Genomic DNA, 21,130 nt, shown 5'->3' on the forward strand with positions numbered 1-21,130 from the left:
TGGCTTGTAGATAGGAGCCTTCTTGCTGTATCCTGAGAGAGTGGGGGAGGGAGGGAGAGGGAGAATCAGAGAGAGAAAGAGAGAGAAAGAATGAATGAGAGAGAGGTCTCCATTGTTTCCGAAAGGCCCTATCTCCAAATACCATCACACTGGGGATTAGGGTTTTAACATAATGAATTTGGGGTAGGGATGCACTGGTCCTACAGGGGAATTCTGGACTGTGAGTCATGCTTCCAAGTTGTTCTCACCCAAGACAAGGGAGTTAGGACTTTCACACTCTTGCATTTATCAGTTCTTGGTTAAGAGCTTGCCCTATGGGTATAAATTCCCAAGTATTTTCAGTCTCTGTGATGGGAGGAAAAGTGGCTCCAAGAGTCTAAGTGTAGTCCTCTGAAAAAGAGCTGCAGATGCTAGCTGTTGGAAGGCGCAGTGAAGCTTGGGGCAAAGGGAGCACCCCCAAAAAAGTGGGTAGATATCTGAGAGTAATGGTTGAAGCACCAACAATATTGCCCCTGGGGACATACTTCTAAAAGATGCCTTATTTCTCCACTTTCTTAATCAAATCTCACTCTCAATTTAACAGTTGCTACTCTGGGGAGATGCTGGTCACAGCTTTCAATTATAATATGAATACGTTCTGGGGATTTGATGTACTAATACTGTGTTGTATACTTGAAATTTGCTAAGAGAGTAGATTTTAAACTTTCTCACCATACACATGCAAAGTAACTGTGAGGGGATGGATGTGTTAATTAACCTAATTGTAATAATTTCACAATGGATATGTATATCAAATCATCCTGTACACTTTATAATACAATTTTGTCAGTTACACCTCAGTAAAGCTGGGGAACAAATAATAGCTGTTACTTTGAGGCTATCTGAAACAGTAGATACTATTTGAAACAACATGTGTAATCTGATCTATTCCTAAGGGCTGAGTCATTTTGTTCAAATCCTACTGAGGTTTCCTTGCTCAAAGCCTTTTAAAATCATAGCTCTTCCTCTTCTGAATCTAGGAGCATTGTGTTTTCAAACTCTGCAAGGCCTCCAAATGCTGGATTCTATTTCCTTTCATTTGTTTGTAAACTGGTTCCATGCTAATCTCTTTGTAGTAATATCTTGCTAATCACATAAAAAGTCACCAACATCTACAATTAATATTGTTTTCTCAACTCTTCCCTTAAAGCTAGAAAATATGTACTTATACCAATCTGCCTTCTAAGGTATTATAGGCAACAGCTTAGCCCCTGCCTAATATGAATTTTTGGTTATCCAGCCTACTACATGGTTCTTTAATTTCCACATGACTGCTATGCTAAACTAATGCCACCTATTTGGATTTTTTGTTATGGTAGGCCATTGTTTCTATTATTAATCAAGGTTAGTGATTTAGTAATAAACAACCCTCAAATCTCAGTCATAACCCAGTAAAAGTTTATGTTTTGCTCCCATCAGTACAATGAAGATCATTGTATTAGATGTGCTCCATGCAATTATTAACACAACTGGGGTCCTTCCATCTAATGTTACTGCCTTTCCTTAGCTCCTCAGAATTTTCTGTTATGTGGCTGACTGATGTGTGAAAAATAAAAAGGAACTACAAATCACTGGAGGCTTTAAGGGTCAGGCTTTAGATTGGGCAATCACTGCTTCTGCCTACATTGCACTGGCCAGAAACAGTCACATGGCCTGACATAGAAGGAACTAGGAAATGTGGGTTTCCTGGGTATGCAAGATGGTGAATATTTGTCTCTGTCACAGTTAGGGTGCTTTCACTTGCAAGTAACAGAAAGTCCACTTAAAATGGCTTTGGCAGGGAGCAAACTTTTTCTTTATTCTCTTAGATTTACTTTTCAGGGGCTTGTGAATAAAAGTGACAAAAGGACAGGTTAGCAAGAGAAAAGACAGAATTTAATCACAAACCTTGTAGGGGGGTTTACAAAGAAATGTGACTCAAAGGAGTGGTTAGAATTTGGGGCTTATATACAATTTAAATAGGTGAAGGGGAGGGGAGAGGGCACTTACATGAAACCAGTTGACTTATTGGAAAGGGGTGGGGGAGAAAGTGCACTTATGGGAGAACAAATGACGTTTAGGAAAGATAAATGGGCCCGTAGGAGAATAGATGGGAGATATGATAGTTTTGTGATAATGATTGTTTAGGTGTGGTGACAATTCTCACTGTCTCTGTTGATAAGAGCTAATCTTCCCTGGTTGCTCCCTGGGAGGAGATTTATGACAATTGAGTTCTTTTGGGAGGCTCCACTTTTAGGCAGATAAAAGATTGCAGGAACTCAAATGCCTTCAGCTAAAAATAATTTTTTTTTTTTGCCACAGAGTCTTATTCTGGATCCCTTCTACTTAAACAGAAAAGGAAATTTATTGGCACATATAATAGAGAAGTCTAGAGGTAGCAGGGGGTTCAGGTTGGGTTTGGTTTGGAGGCTTGTGATGCTCTCAGGGATTGACTTCCTTTCCCTATGATTGATTCACCCAGCCCTTCCTCCTCCATTTGTTAGCTTTATTCTCAGTTGGCTCTTCTCAGTAGAAAAAAGGACAAAAAAGTTATAACTCTACCAGTATTCATATTCTAATGCCAATGCTATAGCATTCAGAGAAGGAAAGAACTTCTCTTTTGCCCACAAACAAAAATCCTGGGCTTTGCTCTAATTGGTTTATGAAACCAAAACTGGTTCAAAGGGAGGTAAGGGTAGTAATTATAATAGTTTTACGCTGACTGGACCATTCTTGGAATTGGATAGTGGTTATTCCATCCAAATTGTATAGGTGGATACAATGGAGTGGTGGAATGGAAGCTGGGCAATCACCTATGCCCACTACAAGTCAGGGAAGGGTGTGGAGCATGATCTCACTTGAGAATGAGTATGGTGAGGATACTTAAAGAGTATGTATATAAGGAAAAGGGCAGAAAATAGAAGTCAGAGAAAGAGAAGCTCTTAAGAAAATGATAGTAAGTCAAAAGAACCAAGAGTGTCATGTTCTACAAGCCAAGGGAGGAGTTTTAAGGATGGAGTAGTCAAAATAATAATAATTAATAATAATAATAATCTAAATTACTTCATGTGTGTTGATTCCATACTCATTGGACATCCTTTATAATGTAGCTTCTCATATAAATGTTTCCTTTGAGTGAAAATGTGTCAACCAGGTTTTCTGGTCTTCAGAGCAGTTATGCTTTTCACGAAAGGAAAAAAAAAAAAAAGAGGGATAAATTGGTTTGTATATCAGTCTGTATTAAGTTTGGTTGGCATGAATCATCCCCTGGATTTAAATTAGCTCTAGGGTCTAACAACATGAAGTTTCTGTCTCTTTAAACCGAGGACCAAACTATAGAACACAGAGTGAAATCTAAGTTCATTTTCATACCATAATGCTTTGAGAACCACTAGAAGTATATTTGAAATATAACGACTTAAGAATAATACACCAAGATTTTTTTTAACTTTTAGCTTCCCAGTTTGTTATTTTAATTATTCTCTTTTCCTACCAAGTTGACTTTCAGGGCCAGCAAGAAAAGAGAAAGCTGGATAGACTCTCCCTGGCACAGATGGGGGAAGAGTAGGTCATGGTTACCTGTAGCCATTCCAGGTCTTCTAGGGTTAATTCAGGTGGCCTTTGGGTAAGATTAATCTGGGGGTGGTAACCAATAATGAAGTGACTGTAATGCTAAACACCAAAGAAAAGCTGGGGGCAGTCTGGATGAGAAAGAAGAAACTTATTCAAATAGGGAGAATTAGTACAATTCAGTGATGGGTTTGCACAGTGATTGGTGTTGTGTGTGTGTGTTTCAAGGATCTAATGAAGATACATTGATCTTGTGAGAACAACTCGGAGAGGAAACTTCTCTTACAGATCAAAATATAGTGTGTAGCAAGCAGTATCTTGGTAAGTGTTCTTGTAAATGCATGTTTCTTTCTTTTTTTTTTTTAAGTTATTACAGGCATCCATATGGCAGGAATTAAAGGAGACACAATTAAAACCGCAGGTTTGAAAAAAGTATGGCTAAATTAGCCAATTATTAAAAGAACCTGTCTTGACTTCTCATCTGGTTTACGTCTTCACGCCTCAGGAACAGTCTTTGTAATGGCGCCTCTCTTCCTAGACGTTCTTTCTTTCCAAGCCTGCCCAGAACTAGCTGCTACACACAGGGAGGACCCGGAACTCACGTTCCCACGCCTTCAGACCCGGTGCAGCCCCGATTTCGAGACCGCTGGCCCGACCGGGCCGACAAGCAGGCGGGCTCTCACAGCCTCGCCAGGCCCCGGCCCTAGCCCTCGCCCGCGGCCAGCGCGTGGTGGGGCGCCGCGGCCTTCGAAGGCCTGCGGTGCGACGCACATGCCGGCGCCCGCCTCCCGTGTCGGCTAGAAGAAAGGGAGCCCGGACGCGCGAAGGCTGACCCGGAGCCTACCCATGAGGCAGCGCGCCGGCTCCACGAGAACCCCCCCCCCCCCCTTCCCACGGCTCATCTGCTGCTCCGCAATGGGAGCCGCCGCCGTTGCCGCCGTGTAGTTTTTCGTGCTCCTCCTTTTCCTCCTCCTCTTTCTCCTCCTCCTCAGGGCCCCAGTCAGGCCGATCCGCTCCGCTCACGGTAAGCGCCCCCCGCCCCCGCCCGCCCCGCGCTGCAGCAGGCAGAGGCCCTCCCGCGCGGCCTGCGCCGCCTCACTCCGGGGGCGCTGGGCCGGGGGTGTCGAGGCCGGCGCGGTTTGCCGAGAGCGCCCAGGGCGCGGGGGAGGGGACCGGCTGCGCGGCGGCGGCCTGACCGCCATCTTGCGCCGGCCCCGGCGGGGGAGGGATCCCGGCGCGACGCGGCAGACGGCTCGGTGCGGCAGGCCGGGGCCGCGCAGGCCTTCGCCGCTTCTTCCTCTGTCTCCTCCTCCGCCTCCTCCACCGCCTCCTCCATCTCGCCTTCCAGGGCCTGTGCGCCTGTTTGCCCCAGCCTGGGTTTGGCTCTCCTCTGGAGACTACTCCCTTTGGTCCGCCGTACATTTTGTGCCGATGTTTGGCGGGGACCCATGCCTCCTTCACAACGACGCTCCCTGGAGTCTCTAAAGTGGTAGACAGAGACCAAAGGGGGCCCCGAACTTCCAGGCGTCCAGGGCCCTAGGGCCCCTGTCTGCTGCCCTACCCCTCGCCCCCAGGTGACCAGTCATTCCACGCTCACACCCTCATTCTTGTCAAAGGGACTTTCCCTGCTCTGCCCTTGAAGTCCCGTTATTGTCTGCAGAAGGGCCCTGAGGAGAAACGTGGAGTTGGGTACACAATTTACTGACCGTGCTTTCAGGTTTCACTTAATGAGACATAAAGAATGAGCTCACTCTGAGGTTTTATCTTGCTCTAGAGATGGAAGTTCTTCCCAACTTACGTCAAGTTTGAAGGCTTTTAAGGAGAAATCTGCTAGAGAGGAGAAACGTCAAAGCGGACCCGCTTCTGCAAGCACGGGAGACCTTGGTCCAAGGGTTTCTCTTTGTTTGCAAAGATTGGTTTTTTAAAAATTCTGTGGACTTAAACTTTATTGTTTTGAGATTTGGACTGGGTCTTAAGAATTTGACATCTTTTAGTGCCATTAAGCATAAAATTGAAGCCTCGGAGTAGAGTTTTAAAGTACAAAAGACCCCTCTTAGCATTTGTGAGAGAGAAGTCCTGCTTTCTGGGATTAGTGGCAACTTAGGCTGCCTAAGCGGAAACTTGCTGTGCCAAGGAAGGCACTGGTTTGCTTAGAGAATTGTTACGGCTGCTTTGCTCTTGATGTTTCGAAACATCAGTATAAATACCGTTACAACTGTTATCTTGCATTTGTATCTGCCGTTGGTACAATTTATTTGTACCCGAAGACCCCTTTTGCACTGGTCTGTGTTTATGGCACCATCTTGAAGATCAGGAGACGGCCTCAGGGAGACATCTTTAATGAGGTCATGGCTAAGGAGTGATAGAACCATTTCTAGAACCTTAGGTCTTCTGATACCTCAGTGCGCAATTCACTATATTATATTTCTTTTTTTGTCTGTGGGAATAAGGTGAGTGAGGAGAAGCAAGGAGGCTCACCTACAAAATTTAAGAAATATTCAGTTGCGCCTTCTTTTACATTTTTGTTTTTTAGACTTCATTTCTTAGTTTTTCAACTTTTTATTAAGTTTTGATGTTATTTTTTTCCCCAAACATATTGAAAAGTTGAATAGTCTGGACACATATAACCTACCACCTAGTTTAAACAGTGTTGCCACTTTGTCACATTTGCTTTAAGTACCTATCTTAAATTCTTTCTGGTGAACATTTTCAGAGCACACTGCAAATACCACAATTCACACCTAAGTACTGTGGATGGATGTGTCTATCTGTGTGTCATAAAAATAAGGCCAATTTTCCATATAAACACAATACCATAAGCACACTTAAAGTTAAGAATAATCCCTGCAATCTAATATATATATATATATATATATATATATGCAGTACGTATTCACATTTCTCCTATTGTCCCCAAAATGTTCTGTTTAGTGATTTATTTTGGAACCGGTATCCAGTCATGCATTACATTTGTTTTTGTTAGTTTCTTTTAATTTAGTGTAGTTCCCTCTTTTTTATTTTTGAATGACACTGACCTTTGAGACCAGGCTACCAGTAGTCCTGTAAAATAACCCACATTCTGTATTTTACTGATAGTTTACTCTTCGTTAGGTTTAAATTGTACCTTCTGTACATATATATTTTATGCATTTAATTATATACCACATACTACAATGGATATGCACGTTTTAAAAATTTTGGTATGCACACGAAGAGTATCTTCCTTTATTCCCACTTTGAGACCTGTGCAAAAGAATGTTGTGGTTGAAGGGTTAGACAAAATTCCTCGTTTCTGCAAGTTCTTTTCCTAGTTGCATGAGAAATATTTTTCTTGGCAATTTATGGTTTTGTAATTGAAGCTTTCCCCATACACTGAAAGAATTCCCTGCACTATTGTCAGTCATAGGTTATCATTTTCAAGTCATTCCTTTGCAAATATAAGTTCTAACCCTCTTAATGAGCATATCTACCTCTCATGTAGTCTTTTTATAATACATCTCTCTTCATGTTAATTTATGCAAGGGTTTTTGAATTCATTTATGCTTGAGAATGCATTGAGCTGAGAAAAAAACTAGTTTTTTGTAGGATAGTTAGGAGTCATCAAATATGTATAAAGCCCAGATTATGTGCAGTTGACTTTTTCTTATGTCCTATTTGTGAAAATTCATAGAAGTTCAACCATGTTCTTCCTGATATTGCCAAATCAAGAAAATTTCTTGTTGGATAATAATACTAACCTAGTTCCAAACTTAGAAAAATTTTGTCACATGTTGTATTTCTGACAGAATTTTAAAATTCTTTTGTCCATTCTTGTGATTTTTCTATTACTCTTGGTTCTGCTCCCACCCTTTTCTGAATCTGTGTAGATCTGCATCTTTCAAGCTTAGGATGATTCACTGTCCTGTGTTGCCCAGATTTTTAGTAAATGTTTTTCAGGGTTTGAAAGTATGTGTACCTGAAATGGGCAACATTGTTTGAATGTAACTAACTACTGGTCAACTGTCATACGTGAATGAACTTGGAGTGTATTTATCTTGTAAATACTGATTTCAGATTTCAAATACTTCTGATAAGTTCTTATCATTCTGGGGCTTTTTTTTTTCTTTTGCATGTGCATCATTAAATGCAATACTTGAAGAATTTTTTGAAACCTTTCGTAAGTCTTAATTTTGTTGAAGCATTGATGGCCATCTTCTTTGCTTCATAATTGCCAGATATTTTCAGTTATGGATTTGTAGATATCAGTTAGCATAACCAATCCAGTGAATTAAAAAAATTTTCCACATTTTCTATTTCCTTTTAGTCATCATTATATACACCCGCATTTAACATTTGTCCATTTATGAACTGTATCAGGTTAATCTCATCTGAAGATTTAGTCTGAGATTTCCTTGTTTTCATCATTAGAGTCTAAGGTGCTTGCTGTCTATCTTTGCATTCATTTTCAGGTTCATTTAATAATTGTGAAATGTGTCCTCTGCCAGTTTTCTTCTGTCCCATAATGGGCAGAAAATAAAAAGTTCTGTGTTCTTAACTGTATTTAGGGAAGACTAAAATAAAAGCATATGAAAAGGATCAGGGTATGCTGTGCTAACATATGCCACTTTGAGCTAAGGATTATTTTGAGTGGACAGCAGTTTGGAATTAAAAGAAGCAAAAATTGTTTTCTGTCCTGTTATCTGCCTGAAAGCAAGGCATAAATATCCCTTTGTGAAGACATCCCTCTCCCCCCACCCCGGGCCCCCTTAGTAGGAAAGAGTGACTCTTATCACTTTGAGATGGAGAGCTGATACCAAGATGAGTTTGCATAAAGAGACCTAATGAAAATAACCCTTATCTTCCATTAGTCCTCCCATGTATTTCCTAGTTATTTCCCATGATTTATTGTCTCTCAAAGCCCTAATCCCCTCTCCTTTGTTAAAATGGTATATGAGACCTTGAATTTAACCACTTCTTTGAGTTTTACTTCTTTTCTGTGAATTCCTGTGTGTGTAAATGTTAATAAAAATTTTGTGCTTTTTCTCCTGTTAATCTGTTTTTTTTGTTAGTTTAGTTCATGGGTCCTCAGGTACAACAACATGAAAGGGTAGAAGTAAAGTTTTTCTTTTCGACACAGATTACAAAGATAATGTCTTTAGTCATCTTTTGGAAAGTTCATGCAATATTTTGTGCAAAACAATAAGAAAACTGAAAGATAAGAAAAGTGAAAGATGATGATTTACTTAACTGTTGCATTATTCTTCTAGGCAATTAAATCGTTCTTATGTTTTCTCATTTATAATTTTCTTTTGTAAGCATAGGTGGGAATATTTGTTTATCAGTGGTGAAATAATACCCAGAATGATGGAATTAGCAAATTATTTCAAGATGTAAGAAGAATAAAATCACTATGATCGCATAATGTATCTTAGATTTATAAAAGGATCCTGTAGACCCACATAGTAATTGTCAAATACAATGAGTTTTATTCTGTTTAAAAGTAATAAGATATTGTTTGAAGATTTCTAGGAAACAGTAAAAGCCATAAAATGTCAATCTTTACAACTAGAACTACCCGAGAAAGAAAAAACTAAAATTGTTTCTGTGGATTCTGATAGTATATTGAAGGTTAATGGTTAATTTGGACCTTCAGATATATAAAGTGCCCCCTTTCTAACACATTAAACCTTCCTGCCTCTCCATCTACTGCCATGATAGGTTTTTCAGCAGTTTGCACTCCATCTCTAATGAATGCAGGTAGTACTTAAAAAGTTATTCCTTGACGTTTCTGTTCCACAATATTTTTGTTGTTAGCATTTTTTCTTCCATTACTTCCCAACTTTACCTTCAGAGCTCCTCTATAGTAAAAAATGATTAACTGAAACCCTGTAGAATCAGGGTGTAATATTTAGGCCTTTTGGCGAACTGGATTAAATAAAAAATATTTCTTATTTCAATTATTTTTCATTGCAAGCTTTTCTGCTTTTCTGGTTTATTATATGATGATGAACACTGATTTTTTGGAATGATGTTGTATCATTTTACATCTTTGTGTTTTTAAATACAATGCTTTATACATAACTACTGCTTAATAAATGCTTTTTCTTAATGTTGTGCTCATCACTTTAATATTCCCTAACTATTTAAAATTGTGACTTTACTCCTTGGCATTGGTATATACCAAATTTTTGGTGAGCTGTAATTTAGCTCTCTTTTTTAAACAAAGGCTTTGACTTGTTTAATGTAGTGTAGCAGTTCTCTAACCATGGTCTTGGGGACCTGAGGTGCTTTCAAGGGTTATACAAGATCCTCTCTGTACCGTCTACGTATCTTGTGAGGCTGGATTTCTCAACCGAACGATGTAGTGCAACAGATTAAATGTAGAAGCAGATAAGAAAATACAGCTGTCTTTATTAAGGCAGATATTAATGGGTTTTGCAAAAATATAAAACAATGCCACCCCTCTCTAAATGTTTTGGGAAGTACTTTTCACATAAATATTTATATTAATATGTAATGGGTTTATTATAATCATTTTTAGAAGTTTTTCTTTTTTCTCTTCTCTTCTCTTCTCTTCTCTTCTCTTCTCTTCTCTTCTCTCCTTTTCTTTTCTTTCCTTTTCTTTTTCTTTTTCTTTTTCTTTTTCTTTTTCTTTTTCTTTTTCTTTTTTTTTCTTTTTCTTTTATTTTTTAAGGGAGAGACCCCACATATGTTCAGGGGAGGGGCAGAGGGAGAGGGAGATAGAATCTTAACCAGGATGCATGCCCAGTGCTATCCTGAAATGGGGCCCAGTCTCGTGAACCATGAGATCACAACATGAGCCAAAATCAAGAGACGAATGCTTAACCAACTGAGCCACCCGAGCACCCCTATTGTAGTCATTTTTAAGTAAATTAATATATCTTGAATATTTCAGGTTGGGGTTTGTGGACTTCTAAGATTCCATCCTTAGAAATTAATTAGACACACACTTTTTTTTTTTTTTTTTTTTTTTTGCCAGGTTTGGGATTTCTTTAGCATGACTGCTACTTGCATGTCTTTCAGTTGAGGGCTATTAACCAAAGCAAAGATCATTAGTCTATGAAATAATATATTCCTTGCTTCTAGGCTTTACCCCTGTGTTTTCCTTATTTTGTGGGTAATTGTTACCTTTGGCAAGTTTGAGAAGGGAAGCCTAAAGCTCTTGGGAGGGGTCTGAGTGTTTTAGGTATAGGTAATCCCTATCTCCTACTTTGTTTACTTATTTTGCTTTTTCCATTTAGGGTTTAAGATTATCTGACTTTATACAGGATTGTTGATTGCTGATGGGAAGGCCCTCATAAACAAAATGGCTTTATTAAGTTCTAGGATTAAAAATAAGTAATAGAGCTCTCAACTTTGTTGAATAGAGAAAAAGTAAATAAGAAAATTGGCCTTACTTTTTTGACACTACATTGTTAGTATTTGTGTTTATTTGAGGAGTTGTAACACAAGAGATGTGTTTCCAATCTTTTATTGTGGTATTTTATATATTATAAAGTAAATTTATACATCATATTTTATCTTTAAAATAAATGCTTCTTTGAGATGGATGGTATTATCATCATATGCCCTTTACAGATGAAGGAATTGAATCTCAAAAAGTGCATTTCATTTATTGTAATACTTACTGGATGCCTAATGCTGTATGTTAATTTTGTAGGCTATGATGCCTTGGTCTTACCTAATTCAAACCTCAGCCCTTTAATCTCAGGATTGCATGTTGTTTGCTTAAGCTGGATAGTATAGGACTAGCCTTGCAGCCTGGCAGCAACAATCACTGGTGGAAATGACAGTTTCTAAAACATTTGGCCTGTTCTGTACCTCACTGGATTCTAGAAGCTTCTGGCACTAGGATAACCGAGCTCTGCATGGATTGGTGGAGTGTTACTGAGGAGTTTGGAATTGATAAATGACACAATGAAAACATTTTTTTGTGACATTGTTAATTTGGTGGTTCTGTGTTAAATGGATGAAATCATATAGATCTGGATGCTGAGAGGCTGATATAAAGTGAATCTTACACGGTAAATCTTACTATGGATGTGAGGTTCTAAGTGCCTGAACAAGTATGTAGTGAATCGAAAATCAAGGGTGGTTGTAGAAAATATTTTGAAGGAAGACTATATAGGACTGGGGAATTGATTGATTAGATATGATGAATAAAAGAGGGGAATATTGAGAAACACTTTTAAGGACTCAAGATCAGAAGGATGACAGTTTTATTGGTGGAAGAAGAGAAGTAGAACTAATTTTTATAAACTGAGGTCAGGTTAACATAATATTAAATTCATCATTTAAATTATTTTAAAGTATACAATTTAGTGGCATTTAGTACATTCATGGTGTTATACAATCATCAAAATCGTCTAATCTCAAGGTAGTATTTTCAGCTTTCAGACCATTAACTTTCAGGTAATGGTACTGTTAAGCTGCCTCTCCCCACTCCACAGGTCCTGGCAACCACTGATCTAATTTCTGTCTCTGTGGATTTGCCTGTTCTGGACATTTGATATTAATGGAATCAAACAGTATGTGACTGACTTCTTTCACTTAGCATAAAGTTCTCAAGGTTCATCCATGTAGCATGTACCAGTACTTCATTTTTTATTGCTGAGTAATACTCCATTGTATGGATACATCATATTTTGTTCATTCATCAGTTGATGAACATTTGGCTTGTTTTCACTTCTTGGCTGTTATGAATCATGAAGTAGGACTAATTTTTGTGGAGAAGTTATGTTCAGTTTGGAAATACTGAGTTTGAGGTGAGTTTAAATACCCAGATAGTAGTTTTTAGCAGTTAGGAAATGATAGGCGGGAACTGAGTTGGGGAGTCAAGGTTGGAGGTTAATATTTGATGATTTTATACCCTGCTATTGAGAACTGATAACCTAAGAGAATGGAATTTATTAGATCTGTTGTTTAGGTAACAATTTGTGTAGGGCTGAAGACTAAACTCTGAAAAATTTGATTTTGCACTATTTAAGGAGCAAGAAAATGTGGAGAATCTATTGAGTTAAATTGGAGCAGGTAGATAGAGAAACAGTCTGTTGGCATATAGAAAATATTTGAGGAGGAGGTTTCAAGAAATTGAGTTAAAATAGATGAAAGATAAGGAAAATGTAAATGAAGAAAGGGTAATTTGCTTTGGCAATGGAGGAGGGTTATCCGGATTGTCAGTAGAATACAGTGTGTGCAGTAGAAAAGGTAGTAGCTGTACTGTGGTGCTTAGGTTAGTTTTGACTGACAGAATGGGTGGTGATAAGTAGAGCAAATGGATTGCAGCCTGGATCAGGGTTAGCAGAAATTTTACTTGGATGAAATGGAGGTGGTACAAAAAGAGATTCCTCATACCCTTTTTTATGAAGGATTCCTTTCACGTAGAAGCTTTTAATGACTCTGCTGATTTAGATTGATTTATAGTTATAAGCAGTCTGCTGAAGCATAGGCCTTCTACTTATTGATACTACTTTAAAGATTTTTGTGTCATCAAAAATGTTAAAAATCTGAACAGTTGGTTTATCATGATTTGATATTTGGGATTTTGCTCTGAATCCGTGTCTGTGAAGTAGATCTTGATATCATTGGGAGTTGACATCAAACAGGTTTATTAAAATTCAACTTATATTATTTAATTAAAATTATCAACTATTACTTATTCTTCAAAAATTTACTTGCTTTTATCCTCAGTTATCCTCATTTATCCTCAGTGTTGAACTTCAACCCATTTGCTTCATTTATTATATTGAACTTGGAGTTTCTAGAAAATATTTGGGAATGGTTGATTTGATTACTGAAAGACTTTTCATAATACCAAATTGGCTTTTCATAATTCAACATTCACTGAAATAATAAATCCCCTTTGTCTAGGCAAAAATTTACATTTTCATATCTATGCCAGATGGGTATATTTATATTAGGGTTGGAAGGATCCTTGGGGATGTTGGAAAGTGACCATTTCGATTACATAATGCTTGAATTTTTCATATTTTTGTTTGGTGATCTATCACACCTTGAGTTTGTCTCATTTCCTGATATTTAACCATGAATTGTTCTGTTCTTGTGTTGAGATGAAATCTGCCTCCCTGTAATTTTGGTCTTGTTCCTGGTGGAGGCAAGTAGTGTATGGCTGGAATCTGTGATATTTTAAGTGTCTAGATTTGAATCCTTGCTCTACTCTTAATTGTGTTGCTTTGGGCAAGGTACTTAACCTCAGTAATTCAGTTTCTACAGTTGTGAAGTGAGGATGATAATAGTATCTGCCTCATAGAGTTTCTTGAGGAATAGACAAAATAATGTGTGCATTTAATTAATGTTAGCTTATGGTAATGATAAATTGTTATTATTAGTAACATAATTTGTAATTGTGATAACATAATAGTGTGTAATAAATTAAGTAGTTGTGTTGAAGCTGAACACTAGGAATAAAATTCTTGTTTATTCAAAACAAGTAAATATTACTAGTATTGTTATTATTATCACTTGAGCTAGAAAGAACAAGACCTACTCTTTTCCTTCTTTCTCATGACAAACTTAAAATCCCTGTAAATAGCTTTCTTTTCTACCACCCCTGCCCCACAGTCTCATGTTTCCTAGGTTAAATATCTTTAGTCCTTTGACCTAGACAAAGTGCTAATACTAATTCCTTATAATGGACATCTGTTGTTTTTGTTACCTAACATTCATTCCCCTTTACTTTGGTAACAGATACCTTAATTTTCCTTTGGGGAACCAATTTTTATCTTAGTTGTTGTTGTTGTTGTGCCTCTGGTTCCAGGGGTAGTATGTGATCTAGGACTAAACCTATTACAAGTCCTTAGCAATAGTGATTGGCTTCAGGAAGGGCATATGTCTTAAACCAGTCAAACCAGTCAACTCCAATCAGAGCTAACCCTCTATATTAGAGTCTTGGACTTGAATCTTGGAAGGTGTTAAGTTGGAGTCATTCATAGTGGGAAACCTCTTCTGAAGGTAGAAACAACATAGAGGAGGTGAAGTCAAGGAACATAGATAGAAAAGCCAACTTTGTAAATCATTGTTTAAATTGCACCTGTATTTAGTTCTGTAAATGAGCTAAAAATTCTCTTTTGCATAAGCCAATTTGAATTGGGTTTTCTGTTACTTATAGGTGAAAGCATCCTAGCCAGTATACTCACTGTATTCCAAGTGGGGATGATTAGGACAGCATAGAATAAAACTACCGTCTCTTTGATTTTAGACTCAAATTCTGTTATTTTGACACTGTATTACAAATCTGATTATACCAGTTCTTGTTTAAAATCCCCTTTTTGGCTTTCCATTGCTCTTAGATTACGGACAAGATTCCTAATATGATCTCTAGGATGCTGCGGTTGTTTGACTTCTGTCTTACCTTCTACCATATACCCCCTTGATTTTCTTTTCCACTCACACTGGTTTCTTTTATATTTGCTGTGTCATAGATCTTTTCCACATGTTATTTCTTCTGCATGGAATCCTCCCTTCCCCTCCCCTCCCCTCCCCTCCCCTCCCCTCCCCTCCCGTCCTTTCCTTTCCTTTCCTGGAACTCCAGCCAAGGCTGAGTCCCAACCCTTTCCATTCTCTCTTTGCTTGTTCACTGTTAAGATTCCTGCATGTATAATCCTTCTTTAAAATGACATTTGAAATATTTGGTTTATTTAAAAAATAAAACAGTGTATCCATATTCTCCCCTTATGGAGACCTTTTCTCATATACTTGGAGTGACCATTTTCAAAAGACATTATTCTACTTAAAATAAAAATAACAGTCTTTCAGAAATTGGTTAAAATTTGATGATATAGCTTCTAAAGTTTCTATGATCTCTCAGTATTTTGTCTGTAGTATTTTAGTTGCTAGTGGTCAGATGTTTCTGATTGTACATTTTATGTGATTGAAATGTACCTTTTTCAGAAATAAGTCTGTGGTTTTTAACAGTAACTGATAAACTGGACTGATTCTACAAAAAGGTACTTAGTTTTCTAACAATAAAGCATTTTAAAAAATAGGCATAAAAGGAGAAAATACTGATTTGAAATTTTGTTTCATCTGCTTAATGTTAGTAAATAAATTTACTAAGTTAATTTCTTTATAAAATCTCATATTTAAACACCTGAATTTTATGAAATCAGATTTCACTTGTGGGTCTTTTTCAATTATATAGGGTTTATTGCTTACGCTTTAAGGTTTGTATTTGTGTGATGTATGCCAAGGTAGACATCATTCTCTGTTTTCTAACCTTGTTACAATTAATTTCCACAGTGGAATCAATAGGTGATGGATATTAAGGTGCTATAAAATGAAATTTTTAAAATGACTCTCTGTCCTCAAAAGATTGTGTATGCTTTTAAGGTAATGAACATTAAAATGAGTTTTTTTGTAATCTCCTTGAGATAGTTGGAAATTCTTGAGAGATCACAAAACAAGGGTTGGAAATAATAGATTGCTACTCATAGTTAAGAACACACTTTGAATCCTTAAAGCTCTATTCATTTGGGATTAGAATTCTAAAAATATAGACCTCCATTTCAGTATGCTATTAGTGATAAAGACTAAGAATTGTTTGTAAAATGAAATAGAACATAAACCAAAGCTTTAAAGTCAGTGGAATGATTTGAATACTTGATTTTTTGGGAAATTTGTGAGGAGGAAAGAGTGACAGATCAAACTTTTCTGAACAGTGTACCAGTGACCCTGTGTCATCCAAATTACTCCACTGAAAAACACTTCCAAGTACATAAGTAAAATTGTTAAAGGTTTATTAGTGTTTCTTACAGCTAGCTTTTTTTTTTTTTTATAAAATTTATTGTCAAATTGGTTTCCATACAACACCCAGTGCTCATCCCAACAGGTGCCCTCCTCAGTGCCCATCACCCACTTTCCCCACCCTCCCACCCCCCATCAACCCTCAGTTTATTCTCAGTCTTTAAGAGTCTCTTATAGTTTTCCTCCCTCCCTCTCTTTTTTTATCCCCTTCTCCTCCCCCATGGTCTTCTGTCACGTTTCTCAGGATCCACATAAGAGTAAAAACATATGGTATCTGTCTTTCTCTGTATGACTTATTTCACTTAGCATAACACTCTCCAGTTCTATCCACGTTGCTATAAAAGGCCACATTTCATTCTTTCTCATTGCCAAGTACTATTCCGTTGTGTATATAAACCACAACTTCTTTATCCATTCATCAGTTGATGGACATTTAGGCTCTTTCCATAATTTGGCTATTGTTGAGAGTGCTGCTATAAACATTGGGGTACAAGTGCCCCTATGCATCAGTACTCCTGTATCCCTTGGGTAAATTCCTAGCAGTGCTATTGCTGTGTCATAAGGTAGATCTATTGCTAATTTTTTGAGGAACCTCCACACTGTTTTCCAGAGTGGCTGCAACAGTTTGCATTCCCACCAACAGTGCAAAAGGGTTCCCATTTCTCCACATCCTCTCCAGCATCTATAGTCTCCTGATTTGTTCATTTTAGCTGCTCTGACTGGCGTGAGGTGATATCTCAGTGTGGTTTTGATTACAGCTAGCTTGTTAATCTTAGACAAAATTTATGAGTTGGTTGAACATATATATGCTGTACTTATTTTGAATACAAATTTTCATTATTTAAAATCGTTATATTTTAGTTTTGTATTTTCCCTTTTATGTTAATTCTGTCTGGTTTTACTGTTGCTAATTTCTTGATTAGGAATGCAAACTCCCTATTAAAATATTACTTTTATGATGAGAAGAAAGCATTAATTTTATGATGTGGTTTCTCGGGTTATTTTATTGAATAACTGACTTTTGGGGCCTGGGGAGATAGAAAACTTAACCATTCACCGTATTCCTCACATTCTTTTTTTTATTTAACTTGGTACCTACTCATTTTTTTTTTTTTTAAGGGTTTTACTGTTTGTTTGTTTGTTTGTTTCTTTGCTTTTGAGAGTGTGGGAGGTGGGGAGCAGAGAGAGAGGCAGAGTACCCCACGCAGGTGGGGCTCGAACTCACCATGAGATCATGACCTAAACCGAAGCCAGATGTGTAACTGACTGAGCCGCCAGGTGCCCCTTACTCATTTTTAAAATGATTTTTTTTTAGAAATTAAAATACAGTGTTGCATGTAAAATGAAAGTGTTTTTTAATGGATATGATATCAGGTATTTTATCGTAATGTTAATTTTTATATGTTGGTATTTTTTAATTAGATACTGTTTTAACCTATGAGACAGGTAGTATATATTTTAACAGTATTGATGAATTGTAGGTATGTGTGTTATGTTTATATGAGGGTTTAAAATTGTTATGTGTGTTTTCACTAGTTTATAAATGTTTCTTTCTTAAAAAGATGAAAATATGGTAGGATAGATTTGATAGCTGCATTCTAGAAGGTATACTTATAAAGCTAACATGTCATTGTGCGAAAGAAATAATGTAATAAAGATCTAAAAACAAAATAATTTCTAAATGCGCAGCTGATATCTTGAAAATTCTAGTGTAATAACAAAATTGTAATCTGTTCTTAGAGTTTTTCAGAATGTGATTAAGCCAAGAGTTAAAAATGGTTAAGATTTATTGAATGATTTCTGTGTGCCAGGCAGAGAGCTGTGTACTTTATGTGTGTTATCTAATTTGATCTTCACTGTAACTTCATGAAATAAGTTGCATGTATAAAGTAAAGCAAGGCACAGAGAGTAATTTGCCCAAGATTGTACAGATAATAAATGGTTGAGTCAGAATTTGAATGTGGCATTCATTCTTCACCATGTTTTACTGTTTACTGTTAATAAGTGTTTAAAGTACACAGTATACAGCAGAGTAGAGAGCTGAATTAAGCCATAGAGATTATTAGTTGAACTAAGAACTGAGACCCAAAATTACAAGGTGATTTGACTGCAGGTTGTAGTAGTGCTGGGGGCTATAACTTGCCTCTTCTGGCTTTTAGCCTAATGCTCTTTTTTAATGTGCAGACTCTACAGTTGGGGTTTGTGGAATTAATCTTTTATCAGAAAGTAAATTGAACTATATCTAGTACATAGCACACCTGTGTCATACTGTGTGCTTATGTACCAGATCAAATGACTTACTTTCATTCAACACAGTGACATTGCATCAGGTGACAGCTATCAGTGGCTAAAAGTAAATTTTTCAATTAAGAATGTAGACCTACATTTTTACTGATTTTTTTAAATTTGTAGAAAAAATTATTTAAGGTATAGCTTAATTTTGGATATATAAAAGCTGAAACAAAAAATAGTGAAGTAGGAATTAAAATTATTTATATAAGCAGTCTCCCAACAGTGAATGAATCATTTTCTAAACAGTCTTTGATAAGTCAGTTAATTGGAATTCATTTTTTTCTTCATAGAAACAAGTGTATTAAACTTGGCATGAAATGAGTCTGTAGCTGAAGTAGAGTATTCTCTTTTTTCTGGCTATTTTGGGGCTAAGTCTGAGCTGTAGAAGCTATTAGAAATGTTTTGGAACTTTGAGATCCACACTGCATATCTTTGCTGGATATTCCACTTCAGTGACAGCTAACTTAATCCTTCATAGAATTCCATGCCTTACCACCAAAATTCTGCAGTGTGACCTGAGAGGTTTTTATGATGATAGTTTTGGCATGCTTCAGTGGCTGAGATGACAAAAGAATCCATGAAAGTGTTTGTTCATTAACGGAACAAAATATGGCAATGATTTGTTAGTCCAGTGTTGTCCAATTGTAAGGTTCTGTAGCTGCACTGTCCGATATAGTAGCGACCAGCCACATGTGGCCTTGAGCATTTGACATGTGGCTAGTAAAACTGAGAAACTGAATTTTACATTTTATTTAATTTTAATTAATTTAAACTTAAATTGTCACATGTGGCTAGTGGCTACTGTATATCACAGGGCAGCTTTAGGCTGAATTTATGATTCAAGTTTCATCTGAGGACTTCCAACTTTTTATAGTAGGCTACTATGGTCCTCAGGCTTTTGAAGTAGGTTATCTTAAAGTCATCTCTGTCATAATAGGCACTGGATGTCTTATTCATATAGACAAGTCATTCATTAATTGAATATTTGTAAATTGAATACTAATTACAGAATTTTGGTAAGAGATATTTGTATGGTCACTTAGCAAAATATCTATGTGTCAACTATGTAATATTTAATATAACCATTATGTATGAGCCAATATGATTATAACTACTCAAATAAAAAATATATATGAGTCTCAAGCTGTGTAATTGTGGCACTTAAAAAATATTCTGTATTCTTGGTAACAGTAGGTTCTTAACATGAGCAAAAATTGTTATGTATATATTTCCTTGACATATTTGTAATACTGATACTGTTTAGAGATAAGCTATAACTATTTAACTGAATTAAGGGGTGCCTGGGTGGCTCAGTTGGTTAAGTGTCTGACTCTTGATTTCAGCTCAGGTGATGATCTCATCATTCTGAGTTCAAACCTCACGTTGGGCTCTGCGCTGGCAGTGTGGAGCCTGAGTGCAATTCTCTCTCTCTCTCCCTCTGTCTCACCCTCACTTGTGCTCTCTTTTTCAAAAATAAATAAACTTAAAAAAAATGAAGGCTATGAGTACTTATGTTTTTTAAGTTTATTTTATTTATTTATTTATTTATTTATTTATTTATTTATTTATTTATTTATTTTTTTGATGTTTATTTATTTTTGAGACAGAGGGAGACAGAACATGAGTTGGGGAGGGGCATAGAGAGAGGGAGACACAGAATCTGAAACAGGCTCCAGGCTCTGAGCTGTCAGCACAGAGCCCGATGTGGGGCTCAAACCCACGAACCATGAGATCATGACCCCAGCTGAAGTTGGACGCTTAACCGACTGAGCCACCCAGGCGCCCCAAGTTTATTTATTTTTTTAAGTAATCTCTACATCCAACTTGGGGCTTGAACCCACAACCCTGAGATCAAGGGTCACATGCTCTTGTGACTGACCCAGCCAGGTGCCCCAATGAGTAGTTATTTTTGGATGAATTAATCTACACTGAAATATATCTAATTAATTTCTTTCTTTTTAAATTCTTTGGTAAAAAATAAGAAAAATACAATTTATTTAAAGTTATGTTTTCTTATGGAAGTAATTACACTTATACCTGAAACATGAATAAGTAACAGTTAAAGATTAGTATCACTTAGCATTTCAAAATTCAGACTTACTAAAACAATACATTATGAGGTGATTACTCATTTTTACAAAAAGATTAAAAAATTATTTTTAATAATTCAGACTTTTTCAAGTAGTAAGTACTTAAGAGAATTACCATTTTTATTACTAAATTCTTGAATGAACCAATTATGTAAAGTGAGTTGTAAGTAAAAGTCAGACATATCAAACTTAAAAATTGAGCTTTTTATAGGAAAAAAGATTAAATATGTGTACACTTAATTTAATGAGATCCACTCTAATACTAGGTATCTTTATTTTATAGGAAGGAAAACAGATACAAATTGCTGTCTTGTCTGGAATCACATGGTGAGTTTTGAGATCAAAATTAGATCCAAGAATTTCTGAACCCCAAGTTTCATGTTTCAATATTTGGCATT

The 21,130-nt window shown here is 36.8% G+C and overlaps 1 protein-coding gene across 6 annotated transcripts in view; it reads left to right on the forward strand.

Moving 5' to 3' along the window:
* The first annotated feature begins 4,501 nt into the window (after window positions 1-4,501).
* Window positions 4,502-21,130, forward strand: part of ZNF280D (zinc finger protein 280D) — a 141,359-nt gene continuing 124,730 nt past the window's right edge. For 4 of the 6 annotated variants that reach the window (XR_006961282.1, XM_047075065.1, XM_047075068.1 and 1 more), the window contains exons 1-2: window positions 4,564-4,612; window positions 21,016-21,059. The gene's annotated coding sequence lies outside the window, so the exon portion shown is untranslated. Of the gene's footprint in view, window positions 4,613-21,015; window positions 21,060-21,130 lie in introns of all 6 variants that reach the window. The other 2 variants (XM_047075067.1, XM_047075066.1) reach the window with 2 other exon arrangements.

The sequence above is a fragment of the Lynx rufus genome, unplaced genomic scaffold (assembly GCF_022079265.1).
Source record: "Lynx rufus isolate CCGP_SWC_20201006 ecotype Redwood Valley unplaced genomic scaffold, mLynRuf1.p SCAF_13, whole genome shotgun sequence".
In the NCBI taxonomy this organism is placed as follows: Eukaryota; Metazoa; Chordata; class Mammalia; order Carnivora; family Felidae; genus Lynx; species Lynx rufus.